Raw genomic sequence first — 6,000 nt, 5'->3', positions numbered from 1 at the left:
ATCATGGAAAAGAAAAGTGGATCAATTTGGAAAGATTGCATATGAGAACCAATTTCAATCAAGTTCTAATCAAATCTCAAATCATTGGAATGATAAGATTTCTCATCAAATCTGTGGACCTAATTCGTTCCACTACATATAGAGATTTCTGAAGCCCTAGGGGAGAGTTTTCATAAGGATTGGCTGCCCAGAGCATCGTGAAATTTCAAACCAATTCAAGAAGAAACTCAAAGTCGGTTTTCCGAATTGGAGGAGAATTAGAGACTCTTGAAGGTTTAAAAGCGATCCTTGGAGATTCAAGAAACGATCCAGATCAATCCCAAATCGCAAAGCATCCAGAGTCGGCAACATATTCATACGGTTTGTTGAGCGTTTTTTTTTTGAATTTGTTTTCATAGATTCATCCAGGTTTAACGTAATTAGATTGCATATTATCGATTAGGATGAAGCTTTAAAGCTATCTGGATAGTTTAATTAGACTTTTGATGCATGTATGAAGATTCACCATACTAGGGTTCATGTCTCTTTAAAAGAGGGATTCTGGTTTATAAGCGATTGCAGGTTTAATTAACATGTGCGTTGGGTTCGTATGAATGTGTAGAATCGACGTGCGCTGTTATTGGGTATTTTTCCTTAAGTAACTTGCAGGTTTGAAGGTCCAAAATATATAGCCACGGTGTAAAACCGTGGGTAAAGGTTCCTACCTTTTTGCAGAAAAAAAACGAATTGGAGGAGATGAAGCTTGGCTGGGCGCGCTTCTTTATTTAAAATTCCAATAATGATTTTGTATATTATATTTTGGAAGTGTTTGTTTAACAGCGAAGAGCATTTGGCTTGGTGGAGAGGGGGACGCCATTGGTTGTGTTCAAGGTTAGGGGTTCGACCCCTGCGTGTGACAAATCCATTTTTTTTGCTTTGTTTTCTCTAATTATTCACGCAGATCCTGTGGGCGATGCGCATACACGTTATTATACACCCTCAAAATCCCACCATCAGATCTGCAGCGTTCTGAATCCAACGTACCAGGATTGGAGGATCATCACATGGACATGCAGCCTCACCACACCCAATCATAAGCTAAGCTTCCTTTATTTTTAATTATATAGTTTTATTTATTTATTTATTTTTGTTTTAATCCTTTTTAATTATTTATGTATTTATTTAATAAAATTTTCTTTTAAATATTCTTTAAAATAAACTTCTTTTAAATTTTCTTTTTTTCTTCTTCATAAAATTAATTATTTTGATAGTATTTATTTCATAATAATCAATTTGATTTATTTGTTAATGTTTTTTCTCTAAATGATTAAATTAGTTTTGTTTAATTACTTAATTAATTTAATAGTTCTTAAAAATATATATTAGGGTTATATATTTAATTGAAAATTTATTTTTTTGCCGATTTAATTAGTTGGGTTGAAAACCAACAATTAATTTGTTCTATTAACCGTGGTTAACTTATGCCTTAATCAGGGTTTACGAGATCACACCCTACACTAAAATTATTTCTTTTTTCTATATCTTTTTTCAGGGTTGACTTTTCAAATACACTCCGACTACGCGCCACGTCAAATTCAAAGCTAAGTTCTAATCTTTACTATTTAAATATTTTTCTGCCTTTTATTTAATTAGGGTTTGATTATCCCCGCCAATGAACGCCTCCTACACTTATTTTTTTTTCCTTTATTTTTCTGGCAATTCTCATATGGTCAGAGTCAATGCTCAAGGCAAACCTTTGCCCGTCAACCTTCATCAATCGAAGCTAAGTGTCCTTTATCCTTTTTATTATTGTTATTATTATTTTTATTGATTAGGATTAACCGTACCTGATCCCTGAATTGATAATACATTCACCCTATCATTTTTCTTTTAATTTTCAGGGGATCTTTTAATTTTCAGGGGATCGGAGGTTCGAGGAAGATCAAGGCTCAAGATAAATTAAATTAATTATTCATTTATTTTATTTTATTTTCTGTTTCAATTTCCCCATCCCGCAGGTGTTTATTGTAATAGCGTAGGAATTTATTTTCTGCCTTTTAATTTCTGCAATTTTAAACTGCGTGGTTAGTAATCTTAGGGAGTGCAAGCCTTTAACAGAAGTAGATAACTAACTATAAGATGAATATTATCTGAACACAATCACGTGATTGGTGCACACAGACACCTTTAGGGTAATCCCTCTTGTTGCCTTATTACTGTTGCCTGTTGCCTCTAAATTGTACTAAATAGTCAAGTCCCTCGGTTCCGAGGATACCTAAAGCAAGGTTGGCTACAGAGATTAAAAATCATCTAGTCCCTCGAAGTTGCCTCGATAAAGGATGATTGTCCCAAGTTGCTAAGGTATCCTCGCATGATGCCTAAACAGATAAAATGACTATTATATCCTTCCCTTAGACTACCTGCCCTCTTTATGGCAGGGACAGTCTTATGGCAAACGATTACTCTCGATGACCCTTCGATGACCCGCACATCCAATTGAAAGACTTCCTACCCTCTCATGGTATGGATAGACCCTTTCAAACGAAAGACTTAAAAAACAAGAAAGACAAACTTAGGGTAGGTAGCTAGTAATTGCTTGCTCACAATCAATTCAAAATCAAATTGCTTTTTACACCTCTCTTTCCAAAACAATTTCAAAACAAGGCTACGCTTATTTACAAGCTAAAGTCCTTAAATGAATCTTTTCCAACAAATCAAACATTTCAAACAAAGTGAGCTAAGCAATTAAGAGCCCATGGATAACCATGGATACAAAGGGTGCCTTACACCTTCCCTTTGTATAACTTACCCCCCGAACTCAAAATCTTTCAAAAGGTCTTTCCTGTTCTTTTAGCCTTTCCAATTGGATAAAATAAAAGTCGGTGGCGACTCTTGCTATCCGCAACATTTCGATAAAAAGTCAGTTCACCGTATTACAGAACTGGCGACTCTGCTGGGGATGCTTTCGATTAAAAGAGGGGTTACCTTAGAGTTTAGGATTCACTTTAATTGCTTGATTTGTTTGCTTTATTTTTAAAGGTTGTTTTGGGAATATCACTTGTGTGAAAGATCCTAACCCGGATCTGAGAACCTTAGGTAAATGGCATGAGACCAAGGAGACTGCACAGCGTATACTGATGTGGTTGATCTGGTGGCCATCGTTAGTGTGACACATTTGTTTGTCCTGGTGTTCCTTGGGATCCGACTTGAGGAAACACTTGGCTGCTGCGTGGTGTCATTAAGCACTAATTTTCCCTAGAACCCTAGTTGAACTTGACTTTGGCCTATTAGAAAGTAGCGAGATGGCTGGCTTTGGTTCCGACTGAAGTTGGTTGATACTCGAAGCTACACTCATATGGACTGGACTTTCAGGACCTTCTCGGTTGGTGATTCGATTGCCAAACTGAGATAAGCGCCTTCGAGAAAGGTCAATGATATGAGCTCCCTAGAACCCGATCTTTATATAGGACAGGTTGAACCAACTAAACTTCAGTGGGGAGGGTACTTACCTATGAACTTCACGCGAGCCTTCAAACTTAAGGACACTTGTGTGACTTGTCTGTGCTTGTTACTAACCTTTGGTTTTCTTGCAGGTTTTTTGTGGGGCTCACTTGTCCTTATTACCTTACGTTTCGTCTGATGCATTGCATCCGCATAACATCATGACATCATGACATCATAACATTGCATGTTTACTAACCCTTTCAAGGATCTTAGGAATTTAGGGCGCACAATTTCAGGTGCTCTTATCAAGGACTGAACTCTTACCAAAGGGCAAGAGGATTTACTTTTCTCTCGCCACATACCTTCCACTTCAGAGACACTGTACCTATCAAGGGGCAAGAGGATTTATTTTCCTCTAGCCATGTACCTTCAAATTCAGAATATCCCGAATCAGAGGCTATGACCCACTGGATATGGTGAGCTTGATTCCCATAGAAGAACATCCAAAAATCCGAGTTCTTCAAACGAAGAAGCGACCAAATCATTCTTGACGTTGCTAACTAAATTTCCAGAGATCCTTGAAAATATTGCATCTGCATTCATAACATTGCATCACAGGTTTCCACCACGGGTTTCTCACCTCCTCGCTGTTTATTTCAGCATCATGAATCTCGAGCAATCAGTCAAAGACCTTCAAGCTCAGAATGCCCAGTTTCAAGATCTGATCCTGAACTTATCCAAGGGGCAAGATGAACTGAAAGCACTCCTTACCAAGAAGAAGAAGAAGAAGGGTAAGAAGACTCTGAGGAAAAAGCTCAGACCGATCTTACAACTCAGGGATGCCGAAGTCTCTGAAGACAGTGACGAAGATGAGCAAGATGATGATGCTAGTATCAAAACCGATGGAAAGAGTAACCATGATTCTGCCAAGCCCTCCAACGAAGAGGAGGAATATTACCATGAGGACGAACATCCTGATGACAAATACAGGTTGCTGGAGGAGCGTATGAAAGCCATGGAAATTCAGAAGATACCTGGGTTAGATTTTGAAGAACTAGGACTCATCTCTGGAGTTATCATCCCTCCGAAGTTCAAAACTCCGACCTTTGCTAAGTATGATGGAGTCTCTTGTCCTAAACTACACTTGAGGTCTTATGTGAGAAAGATTCAGCCTCATACTGCTGATAAGAAGCTCTGGATCCATTTCTTCCAAGAGAGCTTATCCGGAACTCAACTCGAATGGTACTATCAACTGGAAAGTACCAACATCCGTACCTGGGAGGATTTGGTTGTTGCTTTCTACCAGCAATACGAATATAACTCTGACCTTGCACCGACTCGCATGCAACTACAAAACATGTCTATGGGACCCAAGGAAAGTTTCAAGGAGTATGCTCAAAAATGGAGAGATCTAGCTGGAAGAGTCAAACCTTCCTTGGTTGACAGAGAGATGGTAGATATGTTCATGAATACACTGACTGGCCCTTTCTATAGTCATTTGCTGGGAAGTTCATCATCTGGATTCACCGAGCTTATACTGACTGGGGAACGTGTTGAAAGTGGTATCCGAAGCGGTAAAATTCAAATGGCTACATATTCTAATACCTCAAAGAAAGCGCACAATGAGAGGAATGAATCTAATACTGTGGGGACGATCCTAGCCTCTAATCAAGCGCTGATACGACAAGGGGGCAACCAGCGTAAACCAAGCACATCTAAAAGACAATTCACAAAGATCAATATAACTTTGGCTGAAGCGTTACACCAGTTGCTGAAAGCAGGGTTGATTACTTTAAAGGACCCTCCTCTGAAGCCCAATACCTTATCTCATCAATACAATCCTAATGCAAGATGCGCTTATCATTCTGATAGCATTGGGCATGACACTAATGATTGTTGGCCGCTGAAGAACAAAATCCAGGATATGATCGACGCTGGAGAAATTGAGTTCGACTCTCCTGCAACCGTGCCTAATCACAACAAGAGTGCTAACACTGTGAATGGCTAGAAGGGTGGACTTTAAGATCATTAGTTTTACTTTCATTTGCAATTTCTATTCTGTTTGTTTAAACATTCGACTTATGATAGACATTATTTGTTTTAATAATCATCATCAGTGCATTGCATATGTTTGTCTTGAGTAATTTATTTCGCTATCACTCTTTTTTAAATTATGTCTTTACTTTGCATATGTTTTGTGATACTCGACTCCTGTTAAAAGTTGTATGCCTTTTGAGGGAGGATGACGAAAATGATACCGCAACCTCATACAGTATGCTTTTGAACGGACTATGTTGATGATGTACAGGCATTGTTTCAATTCCTAAACAGTGGAGATATAAGGATGTTAATCCCTCGTCAACCCCGTTTGAGCCGAAGAAGTAGAAGTTTCTTTCTCACACAAATTAAACCCTTAATCATAACCTGGGCAGGGTAGTTACTCAGTTAACTCGATTGTACTAGCTGTTGTTTACACGAATAATGATGGGTTCCCGCAACCATTAAGTCAGGCAGTCAATGTCCACCAAAAAAGAAAAGATGTTAAGTCAAAACCTATGAAGGAGACTTATCAAAAAT

Source organism: Vicia villosa, linkage group LG4 (genome assembly GCF_029867415.1).
Source record: "Vicia villosa cultivar HV-30 ecotype Madison, WI linkage group LG4, Vvil1.0, whole genome shotgun sequence".
NCBI lineage: Eukaryota > Viridiplantae > Streptophyta > Magnoliopsida > Fabales > Fabaceae > Vicia > Vicia villosa.
This window is presented reverse-complemented; position numbering follows the sequence as displayed.